Source organism: Pseudopipra pipra, chromosome 13 (assembly GCF_036250125.1).
Source record: "Pseudopipra pipra isolate bDixPip1 chromosome 13, bDixPip1.hap1, whole genome shotgun sequence".
Lineage (NCBI taxonomy): Eukaryota > Metazoa > Chordata > Aves > Passeriformes > Pipridae > Pseudopipra > Pseudopipra pipra.
In genome coordinates, this window is record NC_087561.1 from 15,015,758 (window position 1) to 15,036,077 (window position 20,320).

Below are 20,320 nucleotides of genomic sequence, written 5' to 3' on the forward strand. Positions count from 1 at the left end.
GCACCTTGAGAAGAGAAATTGATCAAGAGGAAAGAGAAAGTTTTAAAAGTGTCTTTTTTGTGTTTCTTGTGAGCCTGCCTTCATCTTCCCTTCGTCTGTGCAGTGGTTGTTTACTCATTTTAGGATGGCTCTGATCCTTTCCTGCACAATCTGAATAAAAATCTGAATAAAAAATATTGTTTTTGGAAATGACAAATCATCACTTTTGTCTAGACTGAGGACAGGAAATTGTAATGAACAGTATAAGCTCTAAAATATTAATTCATGAGAAATAAACAGTTCCCCTGTGAGATTAAGAGATTACTATCAGGCTGGAAATCTTGCAGGATAACCAAGGATTGTTTGGGAAGGAAAAGCAATTAGAAGGACTTTCAGACAGTGCATTCTAGTTGCTGTCTCACATCTTCACGTGGCAGATCCTTGGAAGTGCATTTAGCTTTATAGATAAAGTGTATTGATTAGTGCAGACTTGCCACTTGAGAAGATGTCACTCAAAAACAGTGCTACAGGCTTTCCCCTCCAGTGGCTTGGCTGGATAACAGGCAAAACATAGAAAAATGCTATGATAATTACAAATGACGGTACTTAACACTAATGAGAAGCTTTATTTAAAAAAAAAGTGTGAGTAGAAATCAGCCATTAGCAGCCATTATAATTGGTAAGTAGCAAGATCATCTCTGGGCCAGCTCTTCATAATCCTGTTGTTCCTCTGCCTCAAACAAACTGAAGCAGCAAGGCACAGGGAATATCACCTTTTTGTGTCGTGCTTTGTGTCTTCAATTGGATATAGATGAATATTTCTGAGAATCCCAAGCAGATCTGTAAAAGCAAATTGCTGAATCTGAGGCTTTTCCTGAAAATGCAGGACATATTCAGTAGTTCCAGGTGTTTCTGCAAGTTGTCTATGATGTTTAATAAAGGTTAAGGCTATTGAACAGGTAAATAACTAAAATAGTACTTTTTTCTGTATTCTGGCAAGTTATAAAAAAACTTGATGTTTTCTGCCAAACTAATTTTACTTTTAAAATATTTTCATTATTGGGATTTTTTTTAAAAAAAAACAACAGCCAAGTTGGACATGAAAAGTTGATTTGGGTAAGTTGCAGTAAAAAATTAATTTGAAAAGATTAAAATTTAAAATTAAACATATTGTCATTTTTATAGAAGAATTTGTGTTAACATTCTGGTGTGTACACTTCAAAAACATGAGGTGAATTTGCCAAAGCTTTTGAGCTAACAACGTTGCCACCCTCTCAAAACAAAATTAACTCCTTCCTTAAAGGGTTACAGAGATGGAGGTTTATCCTCGTTAAGGCTGAGTTGCACAAAACACTACAAAACCCAACTAAAGTGACGTTTTAGGGTATGAACAGACCTTACAACTGATCAGGTACATTATAATTTGCTCTAGTTTGTTTGGTTTGGTTTTTTTTCCCCTCTGAAGAATTCTTTGCTGGAAACAGTAAAGTGAAGAATATCAGATTAAAGTGAATTAGTTGAAAATGAACCTTGCTCTGATACAGCCTGACTGTGGTAGAGCTGAGTTCAGCCTGGCCTCAATTTGTGGTCTAGTGAAGGATTGTGGTGGTTTGGTCCTTAAATTAGCCTTTATTTGATCTTCTGCAGGGTATTTCTGTCCTGAGACAGAAAATAATGATAATACTGTTAATTTAAAGAAAAAAAAAACAGGAATAAATGTAGGAATACATGTCCTCTGCAACAAATCTGATAATCAGCTATCTGTATCCACGTTCAGCCCTATGGGGTCTAATTTGCAGGCAGCAAACCCAGTCCTGCCACAGCCAGTGTATTTTGGATGTTTTTCTAAAAGGAATTTAATTTCCTCTAACTCTTCCAAACATGTTACATTCTCTGAGTATTATCTTTTCTTTACTTTTAAGGAAGCAATTTTGTTGGGCTTGATTCATTGCAACACAGCTTTAGCTTCCCAGTGGTGAAATTCAGCTGAGTTCGGTGAAATTAGAGTGAAGTGAAACAAATACTGCGGTAATCTGCTTTGGTATGTTGATCAAAACTGATATGAGGCAGAGGAGCACAAGGATTTTGGAGAGTAATTATAAACATTACAAAGCAGAAGCCTTGGATGCGGAGGTTTCTCAGTGAACTTCAATACTAACCTCGTTCTTTTGACGTGTTTCATCTTTTTTGCTCAGCCTACTGCATCTGAATAATGAAATAGTGACTCTGACATCGAAGCACTGATTTACTCTTCTCAACATTTCACACGTTTTCCTCAATTTTGCATCTGTTTTCTTGCTGGCAGCAACCTCTTCCATCAAAACTGTCAGTGATTTTTTTTTTTTTTAGAGCCATGAATTTAAGAAAAAAATTGGAGGAAAAAACATCTCCAGACTCTCTGAAGTGAATTTCTTTACTTCAGAAGCACTTCATATGGTAGTTTTCTATCAAGAAGATATATAGCAGAGATAGTTGAAAAAGAAAAATGGCAGTTTAGGAGATCACTGGATAATGACAGTGGCTGCCTGCTCCCAGCAAGGTGCCGGCATTGCCAGCTGCAAAGCTGTTGGGGAGGAGCCATTAAGCTGTTTATGTTACAAGAGGACAAAAAATGGGGAAGGGTTAGGGTTGAAAAGGGGGCTAAGGTAAATTCCACTTCTGGAACGTACCTGTCAGCAGGCTGATGCAGGAAAGTATGAACTAATAGTGCTCTAAAAATGTGCTCGGTTCTCTCCGGGATAAAATAATATATACTGTGCTAAAAGGTTAATGTTGTTTTGATGACTGTAAATTACATATTCTGAGTAGGGTGTTCTAAACACAGGATGTAGCCAAGACAGGTGTTTGTTTCTGAGTTGTAGATCTCACCTGCAACCACATGGAACATCCTGATTAACCACAAAGAGCAAATTGTTACTGCTGAGCTGGGTAAAAACTCCTCCATTTCCTTCATTTTAAAGATTTCCTTAACCTGTGAGTGTGAGCCAGATGGAAATAAGAAACAGGAAGGACATTTGGGAAAGTCATAATAACGATGAAGATCAGGGAAAATTTATGAAATATATATAATTTGAATTTTATAACCTATAAATCCTTAATGATAATATTGTTCTATGCTTCTCAATTTAATAATCTCCTATAAATTTTACAGTTCATTACAATAGAAACTAATTATTCTGTTCCCACATTTGTCTTCAAGCAGAAGATGTGGGGAAATGAAAGCAGGCAGACACTTTAGAGGCATAAATTTAGAATATTTAAGATTTAACAAGAAACTTCCAGCCTATTGGAAATGGGCATTATTTTAATTCCAGTATGTTTCTTGCTGTTTCTGTTATCATAAGTTTTAAAATCAAGAAATAGGACTTTAAAAGCAATTTCCAAAAATCTCTATTAAGGAAGTAATAATAGTAATAATTTTCTTGCTTACTGGCTAATGATAATAAATGGAGATATCAAAGAATTCTTTGGGAAGAGAGAAAAAGGGTGATTAGAGTTAATAGGGAGAAATTGGTAGGGAAACTGGAAATACATTTCTCCGGAGAACCAGGTTCATAAATAGCAATGGCAGGCAAATATTAGGGAACTGGTTCACAACCATTCATTTGCAAACTGTATTACAAAGTTTTGACTTGTGATGAGACATCAGATTCTTCAATCCTGTGGTATTTCCAGGTCATGGATGATGGTAGCTCTTGCAACAGAAAATGAATAAGGAAATCACCTGGAAATGTCACTGTGGTGTCCAGCAGGAAATAGCAGAGTAGGTGAGTGGCATCTTTTGAAATGTCCATTTTCATTAGTAGGTATAAATTTGCTGTTGCTGAGATTGGTCCTAATCATACTGTTTCTACTCAAAGTTGGACATAAAAGATTCACAATTCACACATTCTTAAATATGCATTGGTGTGAATATATAATATTTCCTAGGTCTGTGTTTTCAGGTTGTGCTTGTTTAATTTTCACCTTGCAGAGTAGACTTGGAAATTTGTTTTTTTTATGACTTCTGAGATTCTAAAGTAATCATTTTTCTCAGGGTAAGGTGAATTGCCAAGTACACCCTGAATGTATATTAATAAATTTGATACAAATTCCTTTCCACTTTCATAATCAAGAAGCAAATTTCCCTTACCATGACAAGCAAGATTTTGATGATCATGTAGAAATTACATCCTTCCTGAAGTAACTAGAGATAACTGGAGATAAAACCATACTTTTCCAAATGTAATGTTATAACTGATAAAATTACTGTCAAGATTCACATTCAAAAAGAAAAGAAAACTCATACTAAAAAGAGCTTCCTAAACAGTATTGAAGCCTAAGATGTAAAAGACTTATTAGGAATTGTATGCACATCAAATCTCCTGCTGTTACTGTGTTTCAAGATGCAGAAAATGGAGAAGAATAAATTAGGCTGAAGACTAAGAGGGTTCCTATTTTCTAGTCATTATTCGTTGCTTCAGAGAATAACATTAAGTTTTCTGGAATCAAAAAGAGGGAGATTGTTAATTCTTTCCAGTGTGAATCCACTCAGCTGTTTCAGGCTGGAGTTAGTGGTGTTATCTCAAATCTCATTTTGTGTTTCTCTACGTGGAGCATATTCACACACTCCATTTCGCTGCTTAACTTCTCCCTGGAATGGCCAGGAGGGATCAAATAAGGTGAGTAATAAATTCATGTCCTGAGGCAACATCAGAGACAACACAGAATTTTTCTTAGTAAACCACAACAACGTAAACCTGAACGTTGTTATTCTGGGTAACTTCTGTTCCACCACTAAGAATCTCCAAATTCAGGGTTCAAAATGTATCTGTTAAACCTTTTAGAAATTAAGTCTTTTGGACTGTTTAGACATTATCAGCTTTAGTGCCAGCAAATTTGTTCCCCTTGGTGATTTAAATATTCATAAAATTAACATTAATGACTCCATACCCAGTGAATTTCTATTACTGTTTAGATTCATTACATTTTCTCTAACATATTCAGCTCTTTAGTCATTTTCCCAATCTCATTGATATGGTGTAACATTTTTCCAGTAAATTGAATAGCTACCTAATCCCTCTTTGATCATTTTATAGTAAACTGTGAAGTTTATTTCCAGAAAGCAGATTGTTAACTGTGAAAATCTGTAAATTATTTATCTCCTAGAAACTATTTTAATGCTGATTTAGTTGTCAAGTATATTTTTATATAACAGTTTTAATTAAGTTTTTCAAAAGGCTTCCAAGCATATGCCCCTACCTCACACATATTTTGAACTAAAAATATGATGTGTAGATTGTTTCCTGATTTATTTTTTTTCCCCGGAGTATAAGAGATGCTGTATGTATAGGAATAATGCTATTTACTGTCTTCTAATTTCATTTGTGGTTGCAAGGACTTCTTCCTCACCCAATTATGCTTGACCCTGGCAAACAATGGTGAAGGTGGAAAGAAAAAGCAATTTGAGCCAATGTGTACACAGCAGTTATTCCTCTGTATGTAGGGTTGAGAAAAGATGAGTGTGCGTAATGAGAGGTGGATTACAAGGATATGCTGCAGAGGTCCTGCAGGATGTTCAAGTCTGGTTCTTTTTGTTAAGAGACTCCTTGGCTCAGCAAGAGTGAGCTTTGCACTCTTTAAAACTTCTACTCAGGAATTTAACACTTTGTGTTGGAGCGAGTCCAGAGGAAGCCACTGAGTTGATCAGAGGGATGGAGCACCTCTGCTCTGAACACAGGCTGAGACAACTGGGATTGTTCAGCCTGGAAAGGAGAAGGCTTTGGGGTGACCTAAGTATGGCCTTCCAGTATCTGAAGGAGCTGACAGAGACTCTTACCAGTGCCTGGAGTGACAGGACAGGGGGGAATGGCTTCACACCGACAGAGAGTAGGTTTAGATTGGCTATTAGAAAGAAACTCTTCCCTGTGAGGGTGGGGAGGCCCTGGCACAGGTTGCCCAGAGAAGCTGTGGCTGCCCCATCCCCAGAAGTGTCCAAGGCCAGGTTGGACAGGGCTTGGAGCAACCTGGTCTAGTGGAAGGTGTCCCTGCCCACAGCAGGGCAGTTGGAATTAGATGATCTTTTGGGTCCCTTTCAACTCAGGCCATTCTATGCTTCTATGATGATCCCAGAGTTGAAAGTTTGGTTTCTTTCTTCCCCTTAAAAAGCAGAAAGTAGTGGAAGATGGAATATTATTACATTTTTTTAATTAATTTGCTTTAACCAGACCTGTCTCTGCTGACCATTTCAATGCGTCCAAGGCTGGGTGCAGTTTTTCCAGCTCTCTTGATGTTGCCAAACACTCTTCCTCTGTGATAGCCTGACATTTCCTTGCTCCATTAAATCAACTTTTCTGCTTCTTGTAACTATCCAACAGCTCTTTATTCTGGGACAAGTTAGAGTGGGTACATGGTACCTTTGAATGTGACATGTCCCACTCAGCAAGTCTGTGCATGGTAAAGTAAAATGTGTACATGCACATAGAGCATTGTGAATGGACACTTGCTGTGATTGATTACCACACCCCTGCTACCCTAATTTATAGACTGATAGGCTGTATCTATACTAATAAAACAGAGGCATGGAGCAGATTGTGTCCATAGTATTGAGTTCACTGAGCTTCCAGAACAGATTCAAAAAAAGAATATTCACTGGGAATAGTCCACAGACCAAGCTAAATTCTGATATAGGATTTATTTGTAATTCCTGCAGAACTACTTTAGCAATTTTATGGTATAGGCAATTGATTTTTGGTTCCAGTAATTGTTTATTCCTTTGTGCTGTTAAATTTAATACTATATGTGTATCCTCTGGGTCTGTGTAGTGGAACCTTTTCTGCAGCAGCCATTCCCCAGAGTGCAGTGTTTCTGTATGTGTGTCCAACAGCACAGTGGCTGCACGGATAAAAATGGGATAAAAATGACTGAAAGGCTACAAAAACTTAACCCTTATAGGTCCTGAAAATCTTGTTGTGAGGACTAAGAAAGTTTAAAATACTTTAGTGAATCCTACAATTATAAATTAATAGAATTATGGACATATTTAGAGAATCCCTGAGGAACTGGTTTGTGTTCAGTTACAGCAAGCTTGTTTGCCATGGCAGGAAACTCAGCTTTACTGAGAGTATAGTCTAGTTATTCTCTCAGAAAATTATGTTCTTTGTCTTACTTGATAACCCCTTGTCTCAGAATCTTCAATCCTCACAGTAAAATGCACTGGGCAAAGTTGTACGTAGCAAAGGGAACTAAAATAATGTTAAGTGACTGGAAATTTTCTTATGTCTTTATTTGTATTTTAAAAAATCTCAGTAGCAGAAATTGTGATCAAGTGAAAAATGGGATTCTAATATTTGCACTCAAAACTACATAACAAATATTCAGCACTGCTTCTAGCAGCAATGAACATGTTGTCATTCTTCATTACAATAAATCAGGATATCTTTTAAGCAACTTTCTGTGGTGATCTGGAAAACTTTAGATGTTGCTGATATTTTCTCTGTTAAAGGGATACTGGAACAATTGCCTTTGGGTTTTTATAACAATATATTTCTTACAGTCCTCTTCTGGTTTCATCTTTTAATATGCCTGGCAGATAGTACGTTCCTTTTTCCTGCTGATGAGTGTGCTCTGCATGTTGTATGTGTATGTATTCACTGAACAGTTAGAATGGAGGCATCTTGGTCATTTATGACTAAAAGCAATTATTTTTATTCTGAATTTGTAACAGCTCCAGCTGTGATTGTTTAGATAATGTATAATGTTTATTCTTTTATTCTACCATCCTGTCCATGAAAAGCTTTGTGCCTTTGGAGGGAGGAGAGTCTTCATTTATATTTGGTAAAGCAAGCTGGTAAATGCAGGCTAAGTTGCAAACATTTAGGGCATGGAACCCTTTCTAAGTATGAATAAATCTGAAATGTATTCTCTTGGAACATAGCCCATTACTGACTGCCTCAGTCCCATCTACCAACCTGCACTTTTAATACTGTTTGTTTGGTGTTCTGTTTACATGTACATTTTTTCTTCCTACATCTGTGGTTGCACTTCATGGTGTTACTTTTGCCAAGTCCCCTTCTAACAGCACTCATCCACATGGTCATGTATGAACTGCCAATGCTAATCTGTCCTGCAGCCTGTTCTGTGGCACACTCCAAACTGGGAGTACTTCTTACTGTGCATGACCAGGAGTAAAAGACCAAATTTCCTCTCAGCTATGGATGGTTCTTGACATATTGTACCCTAATGCTTGGCTCTGGCATTTAGTTCTCTGTTGAATTGTTTCAGAGGTCATCTAAACTTGTATTGAGGTTACAGCAAACCCCTTAAGAGGAGAAAGGCTTCATCACCATAAGCAGTGGAATAAGTAAGATCTGTCTACTTGTCTGCTTACAGCTAATAGCATGATAAGCTTCTGATTTTGCTGCTGCTATTGAGTGCTGAATAGTCAAGAAAAAGGTAGAATATTGTGGCCCAGTAATCTGCACTAATTAGGCTGGAGGATGTATCCCAGTAATACCTGTATCAGTATCACTAAGTCTCTGGATCAAGCATATCAAAGACTGAGACTGTGTTGTGAGAGCAGTGAGGGATATGTGCAGGCCTATTTTGTAATGCCTTGGCATTAGGATTTTAACTATACTTGTTATTGGTGAATATGCTGAGAAGATGATTAGTTGCTAGTTTAAAAATAACTCTTTGATCTTAAAATATCTAACACCTGCTGTCCATGGAGTCTGGTATTAGAACAACTAACTTCTGTAAAAGTTCACAAAACACCAGTCTTGTCTTGTCTTTACATAGGCCCTTCCATTAGTTGGAGTGGAGAGAAATGGGGTTGTAATTCAGAGCCTCAGAGGTCATGACAAGTAGTAAAGCAGGGTTATGCTACAGGAAGGCTTTAGTTGTCTGCTTATCTCACCTAAACCCCAGCATAGACACAAAAATGCATTGATACATTCACCCAGCAGCAAGTGCTGTCTCTATACAGGGAAGACACACAAAGCACACCCACTTAAGTACAGCCAGGGATTTTCAGAGATGTCTACCAAAATTACACTTGTAAGCTCTGGCTTTAATACAATTAGCAGTTACCTCTCATACAGGCAGGAAACGCTGCTCAGCTCCCTCTGTGTGGCTGAACTGGGAACAGAGAGACTCTGCTGCTGTGAATGCAGCAGTGATCTGACAGTGCAGCTCTGGCCAGTCTAGTTCTGGAAAGGTGAATTAACACAGGACCTTAAGGTCTGTGTTTCATTCATCCCTCATGCAAGCTGACAGTCAGAGTAACTTTGTGCTGAAGCACCAGACGGTGCTGAAAGAGAGAAGGTGATGCCACGTGTTCCATTTTCCGTCACAAGGATGCAACATCTGGCCAAGGGATACTGAACAGCTGGGGGAAGGGAACAGCTTTACATTGCCACAGCTGTTTGTCTGGGGAGTAGAGTCAGAGCTGTCAGTCCCCCAACATGCTGCAACCTCAGGACTTCCCTGGAAGCAGACTTGAGATTTCTATTTGACTTTTTCCTGGGCTCCCTGTCGCCAAAGAAACTTCACTTACTTGTCTATCAGAATGGTGTGCTTGGAATAAGGTGCTACTCTGCTAAATTCCTGAGATAATGTTAGATTTTAATGGATTGGTGTGTGTCTCTGCTAAAACATGTGTGTGCTCTTTAAGCAGACAGCTTTCATAGCTCTCGGTATAAACCTTTGTACTTGGAATGTTTCTGAACATACACAAAAGTCAAAAAAAGAAAGGTGAGGCTAGTGAAGCATTTTTTCAAGATTAATAGCAAATTGGAACTGCAGTCCCTTCCTGGAATGACAAGGCATATTTGGCATTTGTGAGTTCATCTGCAGGCATATCACTTGATCAGGCTCCTTCCACTGCAGGAGCTCCTGGTGTATCTGCCAGCTCAGTCACTGACATTTTCGTGAGAACTCTAATACTCCCTCTTGGAGCTCTTCATAGAGAGATCTGGCTGAGATGTGAGAGCTGATCACCAGTGATAGGCAGGAAGGTAAATCAGGTGAGATAATAGTCTTTTCTGACCTTAAAATATTGCAATAAAAATAACAACAGTTGGTCAAAATACCTCGAAGTTTCAAGCCTGAATATTACAAAATACTAAAATTTACTTGGCCTGTCACTTGCTGCACTGCTGTTAAGTTTTAAAAGTTTACTATGATAATTTTTAATATGCAAAGGATTGTAGTACAGTCTTAAAGGTTATGAAGACAACATTTCTGGATTCTAGACCTCAGTTGCATGGCTTATACCACAGTTTTCAAGTTCTGAGTAGTTGGTCACCTTTTTATATAAAGTCTACAAATCAACACTTATAAATAGTTTTTACTTAGAATGCAAAATTAACTCCCATGGCTGATTGTTTATGGACACTGAGGTTATTTCTTCATCATGGAAGTAATCATTGGAGTGACCACCTACATAATCAGGACATTACTTTTTTATCGTTTTAAATGAGGTGAGAATTGTTAAATGCATTTTTAAATATTAAAACACGTTTGTGAAAACTGGGCTTAATGGAAGGAACAGCCCTTTCTGGCAGAAACAGAAGCTCTCTGTTAGTACAGTATGAACCCTACCTGTAATCAAGGAGTTATTTTGATTTTTAATAGGATTTTCTGGGCACATATGGTCAGTATCCACAGGCTAAAATTAGAAACAGGACCTGGAAGAAGGCAAAGGACAAACTATGCAGTTGTAGTAGTTCTGTACTGTGTGTAGAAAGGTGTGTAAAATATCTGTGCACAGCCATACAGGTACAGTGTTGTGGAAAATGCAGAAGCACTGTCTCCATCCACATGTTATGCATTATTTGAGTAGTAGGCAAAAAAAGTAATATTTTAAGACAATCTCCAAATCACCAGTGACTGGGTATCTTAGGATTCATCTTTCGTACCTTGACAGCCTTTACAGTATCAAGGAAATTTTACAAACAGCCTATAGAATCCTCAGTGTTGTGGTATTATTACACCTTTATAGAGAAAAGCCCCCGAGCAATGTAAGCAACATAATCTGGGACCTGTGGTTCCCCTGCGTTGCTTTATGAGGATTCTTTTCAAATATTGCATTTTATGTTGCTACTTGATATGTGAGGGATTGTTATCTGGGTAAAATCAGCCCATGTCCCTCTAAGGGTTAAGGAGAGGGCCAGTGTTTAGTTAGAGATCTGCAATCTCAATGCAAGGATGGAAAACAAAACCAGTAGCTGAAAATCAGCTGTACGGTTCAGAACTCAAGGCCTGAGAATAGTAATATAGCATTATTTACAAAAATATTAGAAATAGAGACTAATGATTTCTGTCACCTTGGCTTAAAATCTAATGAATGTATGACAATATGAAGTGACAATTCTCCAGAAACCCATCCTGTGGTGTCCTCATCCTCAAGTCTTTCACATTCATTATCTCCAAGGTCCAGACTGGTCTCCATGTCAGGCAGAGCCAAGCAAAACTACAAAGATTTCCTCTATTGTGTGCTGAAAATTGCCGTGGCCTCTGCAATGTGTTGTTTGCTCTTTCCCTTCCTCTTGCTCTCTCAGTTCCTTCAGCAGTGCTCTGCAGACAGGTCCCATCTTCAGTAAGGGAAAAACATGGTAATGAGGAGCAGATGGGATCCCCTTCATGAACTCTAATCTCCTCCACTTTCATTGGTGACAGGTGCTGGAATGAATTCTCTGCTAATGGCAACTCCTGAACTAGTGGGGTAAAATTCAAATGCCCTGGAGAGCAAAATTATCATGTGGTTAAAGTACCAGACTTTGGTTCAGGAGCTCCTCTGAAGACTTTTGTTTGATTCGAGGCATGACACCTAATCTTCTATACTTCATCCATGAAGTGTGGATAATATTGCCTTCTTTTCTTAGTCCAAGGGGTGATGATTCACACATGCTAGAAAGGGAAAGACATACAAAATTATTGCTTGAATTTTAAAAGGCTCATATTAATGCACTGTGCAGAAGATCTGGAGAACATATTAAATGAATTAGTACTGTTTTCACTTCCTATGAGCCCTGGTTTTTTTTCAGCTCTTGAACATCCCAAGTTTCTGATACAAGGTTTACTCTGAGCAAACACTTTTCCTCTCAGAATTGTTTTTATTTCAGACTGAAGGAGAGAAAGGGGAATAAATGAATAAGGAGTTAATAAAGATCAACATGAAAGAGAAGGCAGGAACCATTCTCTTTATCTCAACCATTTAAAATAGATTTTTAGTCCTGTGTTGAAGCAGAGAGCATGGGGCAGCATTATTTGAAGGGATACAAAACCAGAGATTCAGGTGGCCCACTTACACCTCCATAACCCAGGAAACCCAATATTTTAGACTAATCTCCACTCACTCTCACAAACTAGGAATTATCTACTGTTTATGTATAAACTATATTTCTCCCTTGTCAGCCAGGTGGGGCAGAGGTCCAGGAAAAAAGGAGGGGGTTTTAGGGTTGTGGGGGTGTCAGCAGAGGTTGCAGACCCAGACTTAACATCCTCAAAGGGATGTGAGTGCAGGAGAAACACGTTTTGCAGGTGATGCCTTCCTCAGACTTGCAACAGTGTAATTTCACAAACTCCACTGGGAAAGTCCCTCACAAAAAGCAGCTTATTTCTTAGCATAAATAGTATTCTGTTTTCCTCCTTCCACCCCCAGTTTCCCCAAAAATACCTTATTTCTTAGAATTTCTTTATCCATTCCACCCAAATATTTTTGTCCAATTTCCTCTAGCGTGAAACCTGCTGTCTTACATCTCAGTCTTTTAGGATGTTGGGACTAAATTGTTTGTGTACTCTTGGATATTGAGAGCACTTTTCTTTCTCTTCTGATAACCCTTTCATTATCATTTTCTTTCAAATACTCTCTTAAAAAAGCTTTCACTTAGGTGCTGAGATGACTTGCTAAATGTCATAAAATTATTTGTGAATTTCTGGTGAATGTTCTGGAGAATAAAAGGGTGATAAGGGTCAGAAGAATGCTGATAATACACGACTCAGCTATGTAAGGCTCATATAACAGAAAACTTGGAATCCAGTCAAAAGTAGATTGAAGATAATACTCTTATTGCAAGAAGTCCAGAGTTAAAAAAGGGGTTACTGCTCTTGTAATCCAGCTTACTTGTGAAATTTAGGAGTATTATAAACCCTGAACAGTTTGTGACAGGTGTGACATTTAAGTTGCCTTGGTACATTTAGAATAAACTTTTCTGAAAACCACAAAGAAAGTTTTTATTTTGTATCCCTTCCTTTCTGATCCTGGACAGAAACACACAGATATTTTTTTTCTCTTTAAAAGTTTTGACTTTGATTGTCATTCAAGGACCTTTGAAAAATTACATGTAACAGAAAGACCAGATTAACAAAGAATGTAATTAGGAAAATTGAATGTGGTTTATTATGAAAATGAGTGGTTTTTTTCAGTTCTGAAGGTTATTTTCTTAGTGTGTACTTTCATGCACTTGTTATGCTTAGTGAAAATGAAGGGACCAGGTGAGGTCACCACAAGGTACACAAAGAGCAAGTGGTATTTTCTCTGTTACATCCTTCCTTTCCGTGAATTAGGAATGAAGTGTCATTTTGATATATATTAATGAAAGGATATGATCTTCTCCTGCTAGATCACAGAATTTAGTCAAGAACTGTGCAGTTCAAATCTGAGATAGCTCTGTGGTACCACAGGTGGATAAAGAAGAATGCAAAATGGCTTTTGCATGATTGTGTGGATAGGAGGAAACAAATGCCTCGTTCTCTTATTGTGCCTTTGTTTATCTGAGGACTGCATAGTAGCTGTTCCTTTCTCGCCTTCTTAACAGAGACCCCATTTCCTCTATATTGCTATTTTTTTGATAACACAAAGAACTCTCCTGACCTATCCACAGTTTAGCTGCCATATAACCTTATTAAAGATAGAAAATGAGTGAGGTCTTCTTCCTTTTTTAAAAAACTTTTGTAGTGTGGTTCTTGTTTCTGCTATTGTAAGTCTGTGCAGTGTCACATAATACTTCATTTAATAACTCTTCATCAGCCACAAGCAAACCTTATATCCACAATGAAGGGGATCACTCCTACATATCCCTTCTCTCAACACCAGAGTATACAAGAGAATAAATACAGACCAAGCATACAAATGTTTTCTTTCTTTAGGCAACAAGCTTTCCAGAAAATTGCAGCATTCTGAAGCTCGTGAGAATTTTTTTCCCCAGTGGCAGATGACAGAAGTGTTGCTTGGATAAAAGACATTTATGGGGGAGAGAACTTTTTCTTGGAGTGCAGCCTTTCTGGGTTTGTCAGTATCTGCTGACTCAGTGCTGAGGGCATTGCTTCTTCTCATGATCCAAATAGATTGGGAAGTTTTTTTGTCACAGTGTTAAAATAAAAGGTTGCCTCATATTGAATGGTTTTTGCCTTAATTTTAATTAAAATATCAGTCAAGACTTTCTTTTCTCCCATTTGTTCAGATTTAGGCATTTGTTTGTTGTAAGAAAGGAAGAACATGAAAGATTTCAGATAACCCCTCTTTTTGGAACAGCCTGTAAATCACCCTGTAAATCATGCAAACTTAGTCATGTTTGATGCTTTCTAATGGCAGCAGTTTCAGCTTTGTAGATGGATTATTTTCGTTTTCCTCTTGTGAATCATGACACTTTTTCACTTCCTTAAGAATACTAATGCTCCTCAGGCTCATAAAGAGCAGGGAGGAGCTTCAGGAAAGAGAGTTATCAGCTGAATTAGGCCAAGTGCTTGGATCACACATCCTTGTCCCCAGCTTCCCGGCTCAGCCAGTGCTGTAGGTGTGAGCTGGAGGGAGGAATAACAATCTAATTTCAGCTCACCACGTTATTCTCAGCAGACCCACCTTGATCAGCTGTGGAGGTTTAGCTCCAGTGCAGGTTCACACCCTGCCAACCTGGTCCGGGAGGTGGGGGACATTTGGAGCCACCTTAAAATGTTCCTGATAAATCTGCAGCGTTCTGGCAGATCTGTGGGCAAACCACGAAACAGCATCTCTGAATTACTCTACGAGACTAATCTATTCTATGCCTGCTCTTGAATTCATGCTGGTCACACTCAGGAGCCCTGATACACTGTGAGGTCTGTTTCTTGGCACAGCTGCTGTGGAAAGTCTGCCTGGTAGTCAGACAAAAGCTGAAATTGTTATTCTTCGTGAAGAACTTCAAAGGCAGACACAGCTGACCTGGCATCCAGAATGGCCATTTTAATTCAATCTAATGAATATTATGCAGGGAGACATTTGAATGTAAAGTAAGAATGGAATGCATTTTATGTCCTTGTGAAGTTTAAATGTTACATTTGTTTTAAAGCTTGGAAAACCTGTTTGTTTAATATGACATTGTCAGTTTGAAAGAAGCAAGCAGATATTTAATGATGGCTTTTAAAGCAATAACAGATGTCTTATTTTTCAGGATAATGATAATCAGGAACAGATAAAACAGTACAAGTAAATGTTATTTACCTACTAATTTCATTTGCTGGTTTAATCTACTACAACAGGGTATCATTACCTTAGTTATATCTGCCTTTCTATTAATTTCCATTTGATGTTGCAATATTCATTGTGCTTGTTGTGTCATTCCTCAGGGCTGGCAGTATATACTGCATCCCTGTGAAGGACTGTATCTGTGCTGGGATTCCATTGAAAATGAGAAAAAATATTACAAAATATGGTGAGGAGAGCTTATGATATTTTCTGTACAAGAAAAAAAATGAAACCTCAAACCTCTGCAAAAACCTTATTAGTCCTTTGAACTTATTTAGTAAAACTCTGTTATGCTGAAAGAATTTATTTCTATCAGAAAACAAATGAAATAATTTTACAAGGGAGGATTTTAGCTTTCACATGTTTCACTGAGAGTGTTGAAGAATTAATTACACAGGTTTCCAAAAGCATGTAGGTTCTAGGTCAGCTTAATTTACCTGGTGTCTCAGGATTTCTGTGTATTAGGTACTGTATTTTACTGGTACTTTCTTTAGGGTAGAACTACATCTTAAAGAAAAGGATCATACTGAACAAACTGGCAAGTTTGTCATTCAAGAAGCACAAACCTTGTCCCCTGTGCAATTAGGGAACAAGCTCACCAGTGACCCACTAACCCTGCCAGTTCTGCTTCGCTGAGGAGCAACTTGTCAAATGCCACTTTTTTAGCCTGGAAACCAGAACTCCTGAAAGCTCTTTAGGATGGGGAGCTGCTGCAAGGGGATTTGTTTCCTTCAATAAGAAAACCTGCTGAAAGTCACCACCACATGGTTACTGGGTCCTAGAAGGTCCTTAGGGCTCCAGTCAGTCCTCATTTAGGGATATTCCTGTCTGCTTGAGTAAGGTGGTTGTTCTTTGGCTGATAAATTGTGACAGCATGTTCAGGGATTTTCTTATTGCAATTCATTTATTTCTAAAGAGATTGAGTGTTTTCTCTTTCCGTGAAGGGTCAGGAACACAATAAGCAAGCAGCTTTCCTCCTCCAGCTTTCCTGGAAGGGGAAGACCTGAGGTCTGTGCTGCTGTAGGAGGTGCAGAGCTGCCCTCAGTTCTCTGCTTCAGCCTCCTCCAGCACCTTAGGAATAAAGTAGGAATTACACCTGTTAGTTCCATGATTCTCCCTGACCTCTTTGCCTCAGATGGTAGCACCAGGCATCCTCTTTCCTGATTTAACTATACAGAGGTATTCCATTTGAGTGCTTAGTATTGATTTATTTAAATGAGGTCAGTTAACATGTTTGCTTCCAACTCCCATTGAGGAGGACCATTAACACCTCATTCCTAGCAATATATCCTCAAAACTCTGTGCATATCAAGCAATATATGGAAAATGCCTCTGTTTACAGGTCAGCCACTGATAGCTGTTGTTACTGTTCCTAAGTTTCAGGAGGCTGAGAGAAGAATGTGCTCCTGCAGAGAAATCTTTCTAGAATTATTGGAGAAGGATCTTGTGAAATACGTTTCATTCATATTTTTGTATGTGATAAATCAGTGTGTCTGACTGGAACAGCGTATTTTGCTCCTTAAAGTATGATCCACTCTGAAAACCTGGCTCAAATAGCTGTGATTCTGGGTTTTGAACTAAACTTAATACCCTCAGCAGAAGTTTTGACAGAGATGATTGAAAAAAGCCAGCTAAGGAGTGAGCTTGACCTTCAAGGAAACCACAAATACAAGCAGACAAAACTGTAATGAGCAACCATTGAAGGCCAAGCACCATTTTTAAGCAATTCTCCACCAAAGAATGTAGAATAAAAGAAAACTGAAACTATTTCACCAACCCAGAGCCTATGGACAAGCTCTTAAGGCAAGAGGTTTGTAGAACAAATTCCTGAAGTTGTGGTGTTTATTGCATTTACTGGTAAGCTTGGAAGATTTCTTAATAGGATGGTCAGAAATCAGTCAAACAAAGAAACTATAGCCTGGGAAAAAAAGTACCCCTTTGTTCTCTTTTATTGGTTTGAATTTTCTCCAAGTGAGCAAGTCAAGCAGAACAGGAAGTCTTGAAAGCATTTGTTCTCTTGTTCATCTAAACTTGGCTGCTCTGCAGTGCTGAAATCCCAAATCAGCAGCAGAAGAGGTGAGATCCTAAAACTGTGGATACAGTTTGAATTAAATCCACATTTCTAAAACTGAATTTCAGTGTTTCTGTGTTAGAAATAAGAGAAGCTTCATGTACCTAGGTTAAAATAGATAACATCCTTTTGATGATGTTCCTCTCCTCCTAAGCTTTGGATTTATATTGTATTTTCCTTCTTCAAGGATATGGTGCTTTTCAGTTCCCCAGTGTTCTCTAGTATGTTTAGAGCTTTAAAAAGCTGTTGTTTTAGTTCTAACACTCCTCAGCTACCTAGAATAAAAAGAAATTGTTTGGATCCTTTTAAAGAGAGAGAGAGGGTGAGGGAAGTGTTTGCTCCATGTGTAGGTCCCCAAATATGTGTTGCTGTGTTTTCTCTCTGGCTTTCCTTGGGAAGTGGAGATGTGCTGGTTCAGATATTCCCTTCAAGTAATTACTTGCTCAGAGATGTTTTTGCATCTTCAAGGGAAGCATAAGAAATATCTCCCTGGTTGGTTGTGTCAGTGTTTGTTTAGAGTAGATTCCTATTTGTCTTCCAGATATCTTGATTTTTGCTGCTCAAGGAGAAGAAATTCAGAGTTTACTTGGAAACCTTACCTTTGTCTCATCAGAGAACATTGATTTTGTTTTACAAGGTATAGAAGGTAAAACAATAGACACACATTTATGAAATACAAGTATTAATGTACATGCAGGGTTGAGAAAAAAGAGGGAACACTTACAATGGGAAAAGATCAATGTCAAGAATTCTCTCTGAACATGTTTTAATTTTCAAGGGCCTGTGGTAAGAGTGCAATATCAAACCAGGATGTTTTGCAAAACTAAGTAAACAAAATACTAGGCACATCATAAACATTGCTTGCAAAGTGTAACATGGAGAAAAATTGTCCCTTATATAATTGATGGAAAGGGAAAAATAAATAATTTTAGTCTGCCCCTGGCATTATACAACTCAAGTGTAATTCATAATTAAGGCTCTACATATTCCTTTTATGCCCACTGTGTGACTTCTACTTGTACTGTTTTCTTCTAAACTGCATTCATACTTCTGTTTTAACTGCTGTTTGTCTCCTAAATACATAATATTTTGTATTTACAGGGAAATGCTAGTTTGGGTCCTCCATAGTCTCTGTCTTTTCCTTTTAAAGATAAAATAGGAATTGAAGTTAACAGAAATGGAAACAGCTAATTAAGATTGTTGCCTACAGTGTTACCAAATGGCAAAGGAAGATTTAAGCTGCAGCATTTTGTCTCTCTCTCATGCTCAGTCATTTTGGATTTGAAGTATTTTCATTTTCTCTATAGATGAGAGAAGCCATTGGAGAGAAAAAGGGTATTGAGGCTCCTGCAGTTCCAATCCAGCTGTTCAGTATCTCCCACTGTAAGTTTTTCATTCAGTGTCCATTGGTGGATAAACAATATTGGTCACATCACATTTTTTAATATATATTCATATGAATTGAGAACAGTGTCTTTGTGTTTATCTGTCCTTTCATAATCTGCTTTAAGACACAACACTGGTTTTAGGTGCTCTCTCCTGGTGAATCAATTCTGAGAGAAGGCCAAAAACAGGCTTCCATTTCCATGGTAGGACACTCACCACAACATCACTACAGGCATGAAACAGTTTATTTTAGGAATACTTAAGAAGCATATAATGAATAAACCTCTTTTATCTATAGATATATTTACTTGGACCATCATATAGGAGGCATTCAGGTCTAGAAGAAGAGTTTGTCGAGGAAAAAAATGTAAAGGTTTACTGACTTCTCAAGAGTTTTAGAATTAGTAGTTGGTTGTTTTTGGTTTTTTGTTTTGTGTTTTTTTTTTTTTCTTTCCTGGGGGCTTAGGAAAAATTAGGAACTGGCTGTACCCTCATACTCAGTGAAAACAGTCATTCCCTCTTCCATTTTACCAAAAGGTGACATGAACTTACAAGGATCTTTCCAGGTTTTGTGATTAGCTGATGCCTGTTGGAGGCAGTGTTGGAAGGAGCAATTGCACAGCTCAGTGCTGTGCTGCTTCCAGTTTACCTCTCTGGAGCTGTAGGAATGGCAACATGAAGACAACCTCTCATTCCCCCTTGTCCTCCTCTTGAGAATCGATGTCTGGGAAAGGTAGGAGCAGCCACTGTTGAAACAAAACTCTGCAGTTTGGAATGAACTGAATGTCTGAAGGAGTTTTGTTTATTTTCTCTTCTGTGGTGGCACATAAATGGAAAGGGGTTTGGCAGCACTTATCGCAGCAGAAAGAGCAACACTGTAAAAATTACAAAAGAGGACTTGACAAACATGTAAAGTGGTTTTTAATTTCAGACACCCTGGAGCATGATGCATTTGAAAATTTTTAATTGGGAGCTTGAAGTTTGATAGATTTAATTGCAAAAGATAGTTGAAGTCCTGAGCCCAATGAGTACAAACAAGGATATATAGAGTGAAGCTTTCTTTTAATGTTAGAGAGCCACCATGTGCATAATATGTGCCTTGTTTGTATCATTCATGCCCTGACCCCTCCTTCCACAAGCAACTGAGTTAATCTCTAATTTTCAAAGCCTGTATTTTTGTGTCTCGGCAGCTGTAAAATGCACACATTAAAAGAATATGAGTGGGGGAATTCATCAGCCTCAGACCAGCCCTGTTACTGCAGGAACCATGGAGGGCTGTTTGTCTGCCAGGCTGAGAGCAGTCCATGTAAGTACCATGTGTTGTCAGCTGTCAAGTTAAAATCACTCTGCTACATCCTGAACAGGGTTAGAGCATATTTCTTCAGAGAAAAAAAAAAAGA

General features: G+C 38.2%; 1 long non-coding RNA gene across 1 annotated transcript in view; it reads left to right on the forward strand.

Annotated features, from left to right (window-relative positions):
* Positions 1–2,464: 2,464 nt before the first annotated feature.
* LOC135421533 (uncharacterized) overlaps positions 2,465–20,320 on the forward strand; it is a 63,023-nt gene continuing 45,167 nt past the window's right edge. Inside the window, exons 1-3 of the long non-coding RNA XR_010434057.1 lie at positions 2,465–3,742; positions 18,842–18,917; positions 20,111–20,226. This is a non-coding gene — a long non-coding RNA (uncharacterized LOC135421533). The remainder of the gene's footprint in view (positions 3,743–18,841; positions 18,918–20,110; positions 20,227–20,320) is intronic.